The sequence below is a fragment of the Martes martes genome (genome assembly GCF_963455335.1).
Source record: "Martes martes genome assembly, chromosome: 5".
NCBI lineage: Eukaryota > Metazoa > Chordata > Mammalia > Carnivora > Mustelidae > Martes > Martes martes.
In genome coordinates this window covers 146,103,108-146,119,970 of record NC_137892.1, presented here as the reverse complement: position 1 = coordinate 146,119,970, position 16,863 = coordinate 146,103,108, and the positions used below count along the sequence as shown (strand labels likewise).

Genomic DNA, 16,863 nt, shown 5'->3' with positions numbered 1-16,863 from the left:
CAGTTAACAGAAACATTTTTTTTCAATAAATATTAATTCTCAGAAAGAACAGTAAGGGTTTGTGGCATTTGAGCCATGACCCACTTCCTTCCCTTCCTGTACCAGCTCAATCTGTTGGAGGCCATTCCTCTGTTAGGTCCATGGTGACATATAGGGTTTCCACTATCTCCAGCTCCCAGTTTAAGTCTACTGTTTCTCCTTAGGAGGACTAAGATACAGAAATTCTCAACTCCCTAACACTGTTACAGAGATGTTATTTCAGGCAAGAACAGCTGAGAGGTCTAGACTTTCTACCCCCACTGAGGGCACAAGTTCTATCCCAGATGGGGTAGGCTAAGAATAATCAGACTTATATCATTATTGCCCTAACTCTCTGGTAAGGCTTCAATGGCTTATAATTTTTGCTATGTGAGAGAGTCTGGGTTTAAGAAAAGAAACTGCTGAAGATTTCCCCAAGAATTAACTTTTTTTACAACAGAGGATGGGGAAGTTCAAGCTCAAGGGCATTCTCTAAAACAATGGGAATTTTGGTGGTAGGTTATTAAAAGGAGGTCAGTTGTGCCAGGATATCAACAACTTAAATCATAGGCTGACTAGAAACTCAATAGAGAGAATTAAGGAAAGAGAAGGTAAGAAGAGCCCTTTTAGGGTTTGAACAAATCTGAAAGACCAGTATCAAAAACCAAACCCATAGAATGGATCAAATATAATTGGATTAGATTGTAGAACAATATAACCCTAGAACATTGTTGAATACAAAAGTATAAGCAGTTGATAATTATAGAACTTAGAAGCTGGCTATAATTCTAAAGTGGACAGTTTTACAAAGAGGGAAAAAAGACCATCAAAGAGAGCACTATTAAAAACACTGTTATCCCAAGGTGACTGCACACCTAAGGCTAAATCTTGCCAGGAGGAATAGCAGCAGCTTTAAACAGTGAGGGAAATGTATTTAACTAAAATAGTCCAGCCTAGTCACAAATAAACAAATAAACAAGCACACATTACCAAAAAACAACTTTCAAAAGTTAAAGGAGTGAGTTACTGAAAACAAATTATCTAAAATTTCCAATTTTCAACAAAAACTATGAGACATACAAAGAAACAAGAAAGTATAACCCATCTGTAATAAAAAGTAGACAATAGAAAATGCCTTTGAAGGACCCAGAAGACAGAGTTAAGAGACAAAAATTTCAAAGCAGTTATTATAAATATGTTAAACAAATAAAAGGAAGCAGTGTTTAAAGAGGTAAATGAGACATGATAATGTCTCATTAAATATAAAATATCAATAAAGAGATAAAAATTATTTTAAAAATAAATTGTTATTTTGGAGTTGAAAGGTACAACAACTGAAATAAAAAATTCATGAGAGGGACTCAGCTATAGATTTGAACTGACAAAGATTCAGCACACTTGAAATTAGATCAATAGAGATTATGCCATCTGAATAAGAGAAAAAGAATGAAGAAAAATAAACAAAAATACTCTTTAATGCATCAATATTTGCACAAAGGAATATCATAAGATGAAAAGACAGAAAAAGGAGCTGAAATGATACATAAAAAATAATGACTAAAACTTCCCAAATTTGAATTAAAAAAAAAAACAAACAGTAATCAATCCATGCATCTAAGAAAGTCAATGAACCTAAGTAGCAGAAGGCAAAGAGACACACATGCAGACAAATTAGAGTAAAAAAGCTGGAAAACAAAGGCAAAGAGCATATCTTTTGAAAGCATTAAGAGAAAAATGATTCAATAATACAAAGAAATCCAAAAAATATTTATAGCTGACTTGTCCTCAGAAGGAACAGAGGCCAGAAGGCAATAGGATGACATGGTAAAAAATACTGAAAGGAAGGAAAAAAAAATGAACCTATCAACCATGAATTTTATAGCAAGTCCAACTATCTTTCAAAATTCATGGTGAAATACTTTCCAGGAAAACAGAGCTGAGGAACTTTCTTACTAACAAACTCACCTTTGAAGAAATAATAAAGGCAATTCTGTAGACTGAAAACAAGTGATCCCAGACAGTAATCCAAATCCACATGACTAATAACTAATAACTAATAACAGTAGTTATGCAATCATAAGGAAAGTGCAATAGCATTTTTCTTCTACTCATTTTAATTGATTTTAAAGGACTTGAATAAAAAAGTATATATAGAATTTCATTGGTGAACCCATAATACAAGAAAAATAATATATTTGATAATGATAATAATCACACAAAGGAGATGGCTGGCAGCAAAAGTGTAGTGAATCAAGGAAATGAAACCAGATGATGTTCTGAATCCATTACACCAAATAAAGACAACCAGAAATGGTAAGTAAAAAGGTTAATATAATAAACTTTATAAACATACTTGAATTCTTTCCTTTTCTCGGTTCTTAAAAGGCACGAAGTTATGTAAAATAATAATTATATAAATGTATTGTTGAGATATAAACATATAGATGAAATATTTACAGCAATATTAACAAAAATGGAGAATATAGCTACATAGTAATTATATGTCTGTACCTCACTGGAACTAACTTTAAGTGTGAATACATTCTGATAATGGTATATGGTATACCATAGTGTAATTACTAAACAATAACTCAAAAGTATAATGAAAAATCATTACAGGAATTTAAATGTTATAAAAATATTTACTTAATGTAAAAGAAAGAACCAGAAGATAAATAAGGGGGAAAAAGCCACTCAATATATAGAAAACAAAAAATAAAATGTAATGCTTTGTTCTAGTCTCTAGCCTGAGCAAATTCTCTCTACTTTCCTTTTCTTTATTCTCCCAACCAACTTGTCGACTCCTTTTTTAGAAATTTAAAAAAAAAAAAATCATCTTTATAGTCATATTCCATCCCTTCATCGTGTTTACCCTTATATATGTTTTTCATTCTTTAAAATTTTGGTAGTTTCTTCTAAGAGACTAAAATACTCCCAAAATTAATTGGGTGACCCTGTTCTATTCACCAGTCTAATATATATATTTTTTCATTATTTTTTTCTTTTTTTCATTTTTTTTTCTGAACTTCTTTTTATCCCCTTTCTTCCCTCCATGATTTGGGGGTCTCTTCTGATTTGGTTAAATCACATTTTCCTGGGGTCTTTGCCACCCTTTTAGTATTTTATTCGCTCCTTCATATATCCTTATCTGGATAAAACGACGAGGAAAAACTCACCACACACACAAAAAAAAGAAGAACAAGAGGCAGTACTGAAGGCCAGGGACCTAATCAATACAGACATTGGTAATACGTCAGATCTAGAGTTCAGAATGACAATTCTCAAGGTGCTAGCCAGGCTCAAAAAAGGCATGGAAGATATTAGAGAAACTCTGTCTGGAGAAATAAAAGCCCTTTCTGGAGAGATAAAAGAACTAAAATCTAACCAAGTTGAAATCAAAAAAGCTATTAATGAGGTGCAATAAAAAATGGAGGCTCTTACTACTAGGATAAATGAGGCAGAAGAGAGAATTAATGATATAGAAGACCAAATGACAGAGAATAAAGAAGCTGAGCAAAAGAGAGACAAACAACTACTGGACTATGAAGGGAGAATTCAAAAGATAAGTGATACCATAAGATGAAACAACATTAGAATAATTGGGATTCCAGAAGAAGAAGAAAGAGAGAGGGGAACAGAAGGTATATTGGAGAGAATGATTGTAGAGAATTTCCTTAATATGGCAAAGGGAACAAGCATCAAAATCCAGGAGGCACAGAGAACCCCTCCTCAAAATCAATAAGAATAGGTCCACACCCCGTCATCTAATAGTAAAATTCACAAGTCTTAGCGACAACGAGAAAATCCTGAAAGCAGCCCGGGACAAGAAGTCTGTAACATACAAAGGTAAAAAAATTAGATTGGCAACAGACTTATCCACAGAGACCTGGCAGGCTAGAAAGAACTGGCATGATATATTCAGAGCACTAAATGAGAAAAAAAAAAAAAAAAAAAAAACTGGAATGGCTATACTAATATCACACAAAATAGTCCCTTAGCCAGAAGTATGTTACCAGAGATAGAGACATTTAATAATAACAAGACAGCCAATCCATCAAAAAGATGTAACACTTAGAAACACTGATTCACTTAAGAAATGAGCCCCCCTCAAAGAAGAAAAGAAATGAGCCCCAAATTACATGATGCAAAACCTGATAGAATTGAAGGAGACATACAAAATTTAATAATAACAGTTAAGACTTCATTATCTTATTTTCCATTATTGGAAGAAAAAACAATCAGAAAATCAGCAAGAAAACAGAAGACATGAGAACCACTATAAGCCAACTAAGACTAACAAACATCTATAGAACACATAAATATTTAAATATATACTTTTCACCAAATATGAGATATTTTATGACATTATTTTTTCAAGTATTTTTCTGTTACATAGATAAATTGAAGACTCTTTGACATAAACTCAGTTTCCAGTGAGGTGTTTCTTTCAATATTTTGCTTTCATTTGATCGCAATGGATCATTTCCACTAATACACCTACATTTCTTCTACCATTTGTAATACTCTTTAAGACCTATATAGTAAACGTTTAATTTTAAATATTTGATTTTTAAAATTCATCAATTTCACTTGGTTAATATGCATAGATTTTGTTTTCTTACTGAGATTCCCTGTATGTTATTTATTATTAACATACTTTCTTTAAGCAAGTTTATACTAACTGCTGTAAAGATCTCAAAATCTCATTATCTACAAATCATCCCTGACTTACAATAGTTCAGTTTATGATTTTTCACCTTCATAATGGTGTAAAAGTGATATGCATTCAGTAGAAGCTGTACATTGTATTTTGCATTTTGATATTTTCCCAGGCTAGCAATGTACAGTACAATACTTCATTGTGATGCTGGGCAGTGGCAGCAAGCCATAGTTCCCAGTCAGCCATGTGACCACAAGGGTAAACACAATCCTTCTGTACCCATACAACCATTTTCTTCCATTTTCAGTGCAATATTCAATAAATTACATAAGATCTTCAACACATTTTATAAAAAAGTCTCTGTTTTAGAAGATTTTGTCCAACTATAGTTCTGATCCCATTTAAGGATGGCTAGTAAAACTATAGTATTTGATGAGTTAGGTGTATTACATGCATTGCTGACTTATAATATTTTCAATTTATAATGGGTTAATTATAAGTCAAGGAAGAACTGTATTTCTATTTTGTTTTGTTTATTTTTGATGATATGTCACATTTATCTTCTCCTTTACAGGCTACAGAGTTTGATTACTTACAGGACAGTACTGGTAATATGTTGTAGGCTTTTTGGACTCTTTTATTTTCCTCAGGACAACATATGCATGTATTTTCATATTAGATAGTTCATTTCACTGGTATATTTCCCTTGCAGTCAGCAGTAGCTGAAATACTCTGTTCTGTCTTCCACCCATTGTCTTCTACCATTGTTGTTATGAACTGAATGTTTTTGACTCCCCCCAAATTCATATTTTGAAATCTTAACTTCAATATGATGGTATTAGCAGGAGGGGTCTTTGGGAGATGATTAGATAATGAGAATGGGGCCCTCATGAATGGGATTGTGCCCTTATAAAAAATAACTCAGAGATCTTTCACCGTTCCACCATGTGAGGATGGCCTCATGATGGCTCTCTGCAACCCAGGACGTGGGCCTTCACCAAGAATCCAAAAATGCTGGCACCCTGGTCTTTTACTTCCAGTCTCCAGAGATGAGAAAAATAAAATTCTGTTGTTTTTAAGACACCAATTCTATGATAATCTGTTTTAGCAGTCCAAACTAGGAAAACCACTTTTACATATCCATGTGAATTTTAGGAATTAGTCTGTGCTTCAAACAGAGTTCATACCAAGACTCTTTCCTTTCTAGAATTCTCTCCCACTATCTATGTGCCTCTGTAGTCCTGAAGTCTGTGTCTTGTTTGTTAACCAGTCACAGGATGTCTTCTGATTTAGTTACAACTTTCCTCTATCATGAGGAGTGAGGGTATCAACTGATAAGTTTCTGAACCACATAATCACTGATGGTAGTTTTCTGTTCTTTTTAATGTTCTACCCAACCACTTTCCAACTTTCTCTTGAATTTTGTCACTTTTGGGGCTGACAAGTATTTTTAAACAATATTTTGTTCAGTGTGTGTGTGTGTGACTACTAAGAAAGTGTTAGATCAAGCTACTCCACCATTATCAGAAACAGAACTCTTGAACTCTGAAATAAAATTTTGGTGAAAGGTATTCAATTTTCCCCAAGTATTTGTTCCTCAAACATTACTATATATTAAGGGTCTCATAGCACTGATTCAGACTCTGAATATAAGTTGTGTCAAATACTTATAAATTGAGATTCTGATTACATATAAAATCATTTTCTTTGGGATATTTTATGTCATCAGTATCATGGGGTGTCCAACACAGTCATTTATAAAATTAATTTGGTCAAAAATTAGTTACGCTCTCTCCTTTCCATTCCTTCTTCCCTCCCTCTTTTCCGCCTCTCTTTTCCTCTCTCTCTGAATACATTTGTCATTGTTTTGACAACTGATTGTGACATAATTTTTTAAAAATGCAGATTTGAAGGAAGCATGCAATTTTTAACTCTTTTCTCCTATTAGAAAAAAAGTTTGTTTCTGGCTGGAAATTGTTCTATGCTTTTATTAAATGTACTTTAATTGAATATTACTTTGGAACTTTTATGGATTCCTGCTGATTTTGATATTTTATAACATATAATACCATCATAACTGCAATGAACATATCAGAGCAACAAAAAAAGTAAGGTGTTAATTTTTTATTTTTAACTTTAAAATTCTATTTTGGTTTGTTTTACAAAGAAGTTAAACTTATAAAGTTATTTGTAATTATCCATTCCCAATTCAAGACTTATTTATTATTTATATTTATATTTATGGCACTCTGAGGGAAATATTTATGTTACCCCTTTTGTCAAAAGATTAAATTTAAATAAGCCATTTATTAATAATTTGTATACTTTCTGTGAATAGAAGACATACCACAAGACAGTAGAAGAACTGGGAAAAAGTGAAGATTTAACATACAAAAATAGCACACACCATAATGGAGCTTGTTGTAATAAAAATTAAAAATAATGGAAAAATGACATAACAATTTGCACTCTGTTCATTCAAGGTCGACTAAGATCAATTGGCCAATATTGTAATTTTAAGAAATGTACACACTTTCAAAGTATATTCTGAAGAACATATCCAAAAGAATCAATACACTTTTATTCCAAATAAATGTCATATATGTGTGCAAAGTTAAATCATTACTTTTCTTCTGATATAACCAAATAACCACTTGGTAGATCACAGTCTTAAGGTGAGCAGCACCCAAGGATTAAAAACTGATACAGATAAGCAACAAAAAACTAGTCTATGAATTTATTGTTCCATAAATATTACTACCTATCAGTCTATAATCCTTTTCTGTTTTATAGAGCTTTCTGTTTTATAGAGCTGGCCCATGTGGTACAAGTATGACATTGATGTTTCAGTAATAACACTTCCTGATTTGTTTTTTCATTATATAATTTTATATAGATTTGAAATAAAAATTGGTCATTAGAATTACTATCATTAGAGTTATTCTGAAATGCATATAGATGGAAGCAGATATCACTAAGTTTTTTTTAAATTTTGTTTTATGAATCAGGCAAAGCATTATAATTACAGAAGTTTGGTTTTATCTTGTATGTTCTATGAAAAGCAGAGCTGATATTTAAGGAGCACTATAATCAGTAAATACTGAGGGACAGAAGATGGTTAGTTCTTTGTATCTATTATTAGAGTAAAATGCTCAGAAGGGCACATCAGACAATGTCTATAAAAGAACATCATTGACTTAGTACTTAAATTTTTCATTAGAAATTTACCATAGAAAGCAATCTTTATGAGTACTTAAATAACCACAGAGTAGAAGACATTCTTGTCATTCACGGAAGAGCATTTAAATTTGAAATGAATTTGAGAATTTCCGGACATAATCAGTGTTTCTTAAATTAAAAATTAAGAGAAAAAAATGCAATAGAGAAGAAAAACAAACAAAAAATAGGCAATATAGTATCTAGAAGCAATGTACTGAATATGAGCTATCATTAAACATGAGTTGCTAAAATTAATGCAAAAATAATGAGAAATATATATTAACAATATAGAAATAACTATGTAGGAAATATTAGAGTATTATAGAATTTTAGTTAGTAACTTTCATAGGTATAATAAATATCTCTATTTTGTTCTAGTTTCTAAAACTTGGGATAAATCATTTGGGAAAGTACAAAGCAGAGTAATTAAAAGGATTAAATGATTAAAATGCAAAATATTTATTTAGATTAAAGGATTTCAGATTATTCAACCAGAAGATGAATAGTTTCTTGATAATGATAGAATACCTTATACCCTTTACAGAGAAGCTGATCCTCTATGCAAACTTGAGCTTGCATATCTGTTTATAATTAATATTGATGCCATGACTGATTTTGCTCTAAGTAAAAAGAGTGGCTGCAGCAGCAACAATAGAGAACCATAACAATGATGAAAACTAGTTGCTCAAAACCCACACTGTCTGTTGGTTGAGGTGTTGCACATGGTACCTACAGTTGCATATTACCTTCTGTCCTCACTGAATTTGCTGGTGGGCTAGCTTGTCCTACAAAATAAAATCACTGGGAAAACACTGTCAGGTTGTGTCATGCTCTGTCACTAATCACCTTCCCCGTCATTGCTCTCAGTTTTTAAGGGTTCTACTGTTTGCAGGCTGCTCTTTCAGACACCCTAGGCATCTACATGTCCAGTGGTTTGTACAACCACCTTAAAGTCTCTTTATCAGAGCCTTAGAACCCTGATCATCCAGAGTGGACTCTTGAGATAAAAAGCATTTTATCACTCAAAGCAGCATATTCCTTCTCTAATATAGGTCTGTCAGTGTAAAGGAAGCTTTGTGGAACCAGGCTTCATCATCTGAACCACAGAACACGGAAAATTATTTGAGTGACTATTCTTTCAATACGTCATGGTTGGTACTAGTACCATACTAGATAACATAAGAAGTTTTCATTATACGTAATGGATACCTTAAGTACATAAAGGCTTGATCCTCTTTTGGATCCCTGGTGGTGAAATTCTAGGTTTCCAGGCCATCTGCATCTTTCTTCTGGTAATCCATAATCATTTGGATATTGACCCGTGGGGTTTAGGGTAGGAATGGTGGAGATGGCTCTAAATTAACTTTGTCTGCTCCTTATTCTTTGCTTTCTTTCTAAACAAGTGGGAAAAGACAAACTTATGTTCCTTTGCTCTCTCCTCCACCCCCTACCTTGCCTCTCTCTTTTTCCTCCCAGAGACTTTCCCTATGTCATCTTCTCTTTTCTCTGCCCGGAGGGGTAGCTTTGGTGTGGACACCAAGCTCCATGGATCCTAACTAGAGGAAGTGTCTTCCTCTGTACATTTTTTGAAGAAACTCTGATTCTGAGTTGCCCACAAATGACTTTAAATAAAGAAGTTTTAGGATGACTAATAATTATTGATAATAAAACTAATTCCTTTAATATTGACTTGAAATTTTGAAAATATTAACCCTGTAAGGCAACAATTTAAATACACTTCTGAAGCAATCTATAACTCATCTAAACTTGCGAAGCTCTGGATAGGAGCTTACATAAATGAGTTGGTGGGACCTCTACAAAATACCATGTTGATTTTTTTTTTTTTTTTTAGTATTTTATTTATTCATTTGACAGAGAAAGAAAGAGATCACAAGTAGGCAGAGAGGCAGGCAGAGAGAGGGGGGGAAGCAGGATCCCCGCTGAGCAGAGAGCCCGATGTGGGGCTCGATCCCAGGACCCTGGGATCATGACCTGAGCCAAAGGCAGAAGCTTAACCCACTTAGCCACCCAGATGCCCCACCATGTTGATTTTAAAATAGATCATATTTTGAAACTATTTCAAAGGAACAGAAGACAAGTTTCCATGCAGTCTGTCACTTACAACCTGTTTGACCTTGACAAGTTGCCAATTCTCTTTGAATTTTGTTTTTCTCTTCAATAAAATAGGAATAATGACCTACTTGTCTCACAGTATGTTATTAAAATCATAAAGCACCATTTTTGAAGACAGGATATTACAAGCTATAAATTACTTTAAAAATTACATCATTTTCTTTAGGCTTCTATCTAAGGTAGAAAGTCTCCTCTTAAGCATGCTTGAACATTCAGCATCATTTTATTTGGAGAAACCACCGGTAATTAGTTAAGATGTTAAGATTTGGAATTCATTGTCACAGCTTGTACTTTCTAAGCTCTCACCCATATGAACTGCACTCATTTCCTCTGCACAGCTTGACCTTTTCTAATTAATGCACAGGACTGCCTAACTGCAACTTGCATTGACATGCTGTGCCTATCAGGAATTGAAAAAAGTTCCAGCTCTATGAATTTCCAAACACTTGCCTTGAAAAAAATAGTTCTTTAAAATTTTAGTTTGTTGGATAATACCCAGATTATTCTTAGTTCATTACCTCATACTTTTCAGAAGTGAACATTATCTAGTCTACTTCTCAATATTCTTAAATCCATCCTAAATAAACAGTTGTATTCTTTAAAGTCATTTTTTAAAAATGGTGGATGCATTAATTGTTTCTTAACAAATGAGAGTGATACATTTAAAATAACAATCTGACATTAAAAATTGTTGGGATGACATAATAAAAAGGGATAATCTAAAGCAATTTAAAAAAAGATTTTATAAAAAGAGAGCACAGAAGGAGAGTGAGAGGGAGAAGCAGACTTCCCACTGAGCAGAGAGCCCAATTTGGGGCTCCATCCCAGCACCCTGAGATCATGACCTAAGTTGAAGGCAGACATTTAACCAACTAAGCCACCCAGATACCCCAATCTAAAGCAATTTTAAGTAATATATCTCTTGTATTTTCTTTCTTAACTTCTTTTTATTGATACATTCTTGGTGTAGAATTCATCTTTTTTCTTAGTATTCCATAGTCCAGTAAAAGATTAGATTTATTTTTTTTAAGATTAGATCTAATTTTTAAAGGAGATTGATTGAGGGGCACCTGGGTGGCTCAGTCAGCCAAGTGTCTGCCTTAGGCTCAAGTCATGATCCCAGGGTTCTGGGATTGAACCCTGAATCAGGCTCCCTGCTCAGCAGGGAGTCTGCTTTTCTCTCTGCCTCTGCCTGCCACTCTGCCTACTTGTGCTCTCTATCTCTCTGTCAAATAAATAAATAAAATCTTTTAAAAAATAATAAAGAAAATTGATTGAAGGTTCAAAAGAAGCTATAAGAAGGCATAAACCACAATTACTACACAAGTTCAGGGTTCTTTAGGATCACTTAAGGAGTTACTTTTCTGAATTTCCATATGGTGCAAGCCAGCCTATGTGTTTCCACCAGGGCATTTCTGGCATCTCTCCTAGAATTCAGACCAAAAATACTCAGGAACACCAAGTTATCAAAAAGCAAGCACAACTCAGAAATTTCCTAAGTACCTGTTTCTTTCCTCTACATTCTTATTACGAACCAAAATTATAACAGATGACCCAAGAAAATGCACCAACTATAACCTATGACTTCTATTATTCCCTGGAATGTCCATGTATGTACTTACAGTTTAAGAAAAACAGTCAATAAATGAGTCTCTCTTAAGAAGAGAAAAACACCAGCCTGTAATACTAAGTTGCTGAGAGCTGACACCTATCATGCCCTTTCCTCAGAAAAATATCCACAGCTGGGAGAAAGATACCCTGAGAGTAGCCAGGGAAGTAATTGCCTGCTATTTTAGTTGAGCTCAGCAAATTTCAAAATAGAAATATTAGTACCAACAGCTTATAAGAGGGGGAAGCTGAACTTCCCACCCAATGCCCAATCTTCTTTTGAAATGGAATAAAATAGTAGAAGATCTTTAGATGGAAGCAGAAGGGAAAAAAAAAAAAAGAAACAACTTATTCTTTGCATTTGAATTTTCAAAGCTCAAACATTTGGGGGAAATGTTCATATTATATTTCTAAGGAAAGAAATAGGTAATGAAACAGTATACAGAAAAAATATGATTTAAAAAATAGCCACACACACACACACACACACACACACACACACCCCAATCCAGATGTCCTGGTGTCAGAAGTCTATGTACACAAAATTAGCCATATTTAATGTTCGCTTAGAAAGGACTTGTGTCCCCAGCAGCATACTTTCTCTTTCTTGGAACCATGACCCCGGAAAAACCTTCCTTAGTGCTTGCTTTTAGATATCTGCTTGAGAAGGCCCACATACGCTTACCATACAGCTTGGGCATGGCAGTAACTCTGTGGCTTCTGCCATGTTATTTTTCTCCAGCTCAGACCTTCTGTAGAGACCCCTCAGAGACCACAGAAGGACCTCCGAGAAGTCACTGCTAATGGTGTCTCCTATGAAATCCCAGTTCTATGACAAGTTATTGGATTGGAAGTCTCTCAAAGCTGCCACTCTGTAAGGTGAGAGAGTGGTGCTGACTTGCACGTAGAGCTGGTGAATTGGATCTTTCCACCGTTCCCACAAATTGTCACTTGGATTTCTAAACGACATTGCACATTCCATTGCCAAATTCCAAATTCCATTCCAAATTTGTGAAAGCAGAATTTTCAGCTTTTCTTAGTCAATCTTTTTTTTGTAATGTCAACCAACCGAAGAAAATACTAAGAAAAACAAAAACAAAACTATCCTCCAAGAAAGAAAAGAAAAGTTTATTTTCTAGTTAAACAACAAAAACTCCTTAGGCAGAAAGCTCTAGAGATTTATATTCTATCCAGCCATGTGCTGCTTTTTTCCCCCTCTTAACACCACCCTAAAAAAGAGAGTTGTTGAAATAAAAATAAAATATCATTCTCAGTCTTAGAACATAATCTGACAAATATCATATTACTAAACCATAATATACTAATATCTGTATTCAAATTAAACATTACTTCTATTCCTACTCTGAAACAATGAATATGTATTTGCTTTGAATTTATATAACAAATGGCCATTTCTGTTGCTTTCTTTTTCCTAAATAATAAAACGATTTTCTCAAATCACAGATTAGAAAGAATAGTGAGAGGAAAATCTAGAAAAATGCAACAGATTCTAAATTAAAACAGTTATCCCTGAAATTATGGAAATAAGTGCAATTTATATTTATTCTTAAATGTCCTACAAAAATACCCATATATTAAAATGATAAAAGAGTGCTATTAAAATGTGACTTCATATTTATATCTGAGGGATTGTGAAAACGTGTATGGTTTGCGATTCTGTTACACTGATCCTGTCTTACATTGCCGTTTAGCATTCGAAGCTGTGGTATAGTGCCAGAGTGAAGGACACACACTCTCAAAGTGCAGTTTAAATCTCAGCTCTAATTTTTACTGCACAGAACCTGGCATTGCATTCTTTGGGCCTCTGATATCTCATCTGAAAATGATTATAGTAAAATACTTCAAAGGTTTTTTGCATAGTGGCTAATTTAATATATGTAAACTTTTAATTACTTAAATTGGAGATTACAAAGATGATAGGGTTTACTGCCTGAATGCTTAGGTAGGTGTATGAACTTACAGTGAACCTGATCCTCTACTGACTACCGTTTGAAGATAATCTTTGTGCACTCAAATCTTTCCATAATTCTGAACATCTGGAATCTCTCTGGGTTGAAGTGTGGTATTTTTGCTCTGTCCTTAGAGAAAAGTAAAATTAAATGTATAATGTGTTCAGACAATTTTGGAAATGCCTATAGAATTCTATTTTCATATTAATGCATTTCCTTCTAATGTAGCTGTCACAGGTGGTGTGATTTCTGATACTCTATGTTACAACCCAGCACTCATTCCTCCTCCTTCCGCATGACCACATGCTTATCTGATAACATACAGACCGCTGCAGTCATGTCATTGTACTCTCTGGAGACATATGCTTCCTTATTTTTGAGTAATTAGTACAGGATTCTTTGTATTGACTTTCAAATCAACTTTTTTTTTTTTTTTTTTAACTTTTGCCTTCCCTGTGGATTTTTTTCTTCTTTTCATTAGGTTGCATTTACCTGATATTCTTTAAAACCTGAACCTGATCAGGCAGTGGCCTCTCTTGGGTACCATTCCTGTAGTGATCTGCAGTTGGCTAAGATCTGGATGGAAAACCGAAAACCCCAAGGAGCCTCTGCTTGTCCAGCAGAGCAGCTAGAGCTCTTCCTGGTATTTCTCCCATTGGATTCGCTCTTCTTAAATTAATTAAATGAGGTTGGAGTTATAAAGAAGGCCCTCACTGCTCAGCCACTCAGCTGGGAAACTACTTTGCAATCAAAAATCAAGACAGGTAAAAGAAAAGTGGTCTTTTTTGTTTGTTTAATAGTTTCTCAGGAGACATGATTAAGAAACGCTGTGATGATGCTTGGGCGTAAGAGAATTGGTAAGAAAAGAGGCAGAAAAAGAATGCTACCTCTAGACTCTTCAGCTGTCTTCATATCAGCCAAATACCCTACGTAGTGTCTGGTTTAAGATCAATTCACTGTGGCATTTATGAATCTCTGCAAAAAAGTAGAAATTTCTCAGGGAGAACTAAATACAGATACACGCAAACTAAGTGAGGAACAGTAGTAGTGAGGACTGAACACATGATTCTGCTCTAACAGTGGTAAATAGTAAAGGGGTCAATGTTGTCCTTGGTGCATTTGTTGCCAAACACATCAGCAGAGTCATGCCCTTTAAGTTTTGGAGTTACGCTACCTTTCCACTTGAGAGTAAAAGCAATCTGATGTTTTCCATTTTGTAACATTACATCAATGAAGCCATGGTGAACATTATTCATCTGATGACTGGCATATCTATATAATTTCATGTAATTACTTTTGATTTTGACAACTGATTCATTTTTTCCAGTCTTTCAAATCTGTGAATAAAGGAATCTTCAGAAAAAAGTTGTTGCTTGCTAGTTACTTCATCACATATATTCTAAATTACTACAAGATACTTCTGCATATACAGCTTATAATATTTTAAGTGTCTATTTTCCCTCTATCCCTATTCCTACTAGAGCACTTCTCTTTAGCTTATTATAGATATTCTGTGCCTGTAAGTCTTGGTGTGTAGTTTGGGTTATTCTGACCTTTTTATGTATATAAAAGGAAGTGGGAATGATAGTAGTAGGTAGTCTCATGATGGACAAATAATCCTGTAGTATTTGGGTTCAGTTCTTATTGTAGTTTGTTTTGCTGATAATCAAGGATCAAATTTCACAGAGTCAGGGAAAATGGAGCACATTAATAGTGATTAGAACATAGAGCACAATACAGGGATTCCGCAACACACACACACACACACACACACACACACACATAGAGCAGAAGTCCCAGACAAGTTGGGTGGCACAAACACAAGAAAATAACTGGGGAAAAGATCAGATATTGAGGAAGGTAAGTGTGCCTCTAGCAGACAGAATGATTTCCTGAGTTGGTCTTCTTAGAGAGGCATGTGGTGGAAGCAGGACAACACCAGCAGTTCTGCAGAAACCTGGACCAAAGCTGCAGTGTGCAAATGAGCCACAAATCTGTTATAAAAGGCGCTTTTGTTTGTTTTTTGTTTCCAATTTGTATTTAAATTCTAGTTAGTTAACATATAATATTAATTTCAGGTGTAGATTTTAGTGATTCATCACTTACATGTAACACCCAGTGCTCATCACAAGTGCTGTCCTTAATACGTACTGCCCAGTCACCCCACCCCTCACCCACGACCCCTCCAGTAACCCTCAGTCTGTTCTCTATAGTTAAGAGTCTCTTACAGTTTCCCTCCCTTGTTTTTTCCCCCCCTTCCCCTTTGCTTTCAGGAAACAAGCCAATTATCAGGATGAACCTCACACAGTCCCAGAAGTCATAAAGTTATATTTAACTTAGAAAAAAAAATGTGGATATCCATCAACAGGGCAATGTTTGAATAAATTACAATGAAAGGAGAATTATGCAGCCATAGATAATACTTTGGTCCATATGTGTTAGGATATATCCAGAATTATCTAGCAATAGGTATTATTTTTTATCCCTATCTGTCAGCATAAGTAAATGTTTAGGATATTTTTTCCACCAGTGGCAAAAGAAACAAGTTTACATGCTAATACTTTATACAGATAATTATATTTTTGTAAAAAAAATTTCTTAAATGTGTAGGTAAAAAGTGAAGGAAAGAGAAAAAAAAAGAGGTGTGGGACAATAAATTTCAGGGCCTGCTTGGTGGGAAGGTAAGATAAAGTTGGCAAATAATCATATTTGGAGTGCATTCCTTATTAATAAAAACAACTTTTTTTATAAATCAATAAAGATTATGTGAAAATATTTTAAAAAATCAAATATCTCCCCAATTTTATTACTTGCTTTTATCTTTATTCATGGTCATTGTAATATAGAAATGTTTAGTTTGTTAGCAGTAAATCTGTCAAGCTTTACTCTCTTCGACTTTATGTTTTAATATGACTTCAAATTATTTCAATATTAGCACTTTGCACCTGGGTTTGTTTTGCATAAATGGAGGGACATGCCTAATATTTGACTATAAGTAATTATATCAAATCTATGTACTCTTTGCATTCAAGTGACATTACTAGAAACATTTTCTTTAATAATAATCAAACACACTTTCAAACCTGAACCATATATTTCTTCCTCCTTACTTATTTCTCAGGTATCACACTGGGGATGAAAATTTCAGCATATGTATTTGGGGGGACATATTATTCAGTCTGTAATATTGCCATATATTTAAAAGTTCCAGGAATTATTTAAATAACCTTTGAAATTTAAAAATATGCATAATCT

General features: G+C 34.0%; 1 long non-coding RNA gene across 1 annotated transcript in view; it reads left to right on the top strand.

The window, feature by feature from the left end:
- Window positions 1-14,967, top strand: part of LOC308343234 — a 41,847-nt gene extending 26,880 nt beyond the window's left edge. Inside the window, exons 2-3 of the long non-coding RNA XR_013966868.1 lie at window positions 12,381-12,517; window positions 14,090-14,967. This is a non-coding gene — a long non-coding RNA (uncharacterized lncRNA). The remainder of the gene's footprint in view (window positions 1-12,380; window positions 12,518-14,089) is intronic.
- The last annotated feature ends 1,896 nt before the right edge of the window (window positions 14,968-16,863 follow it).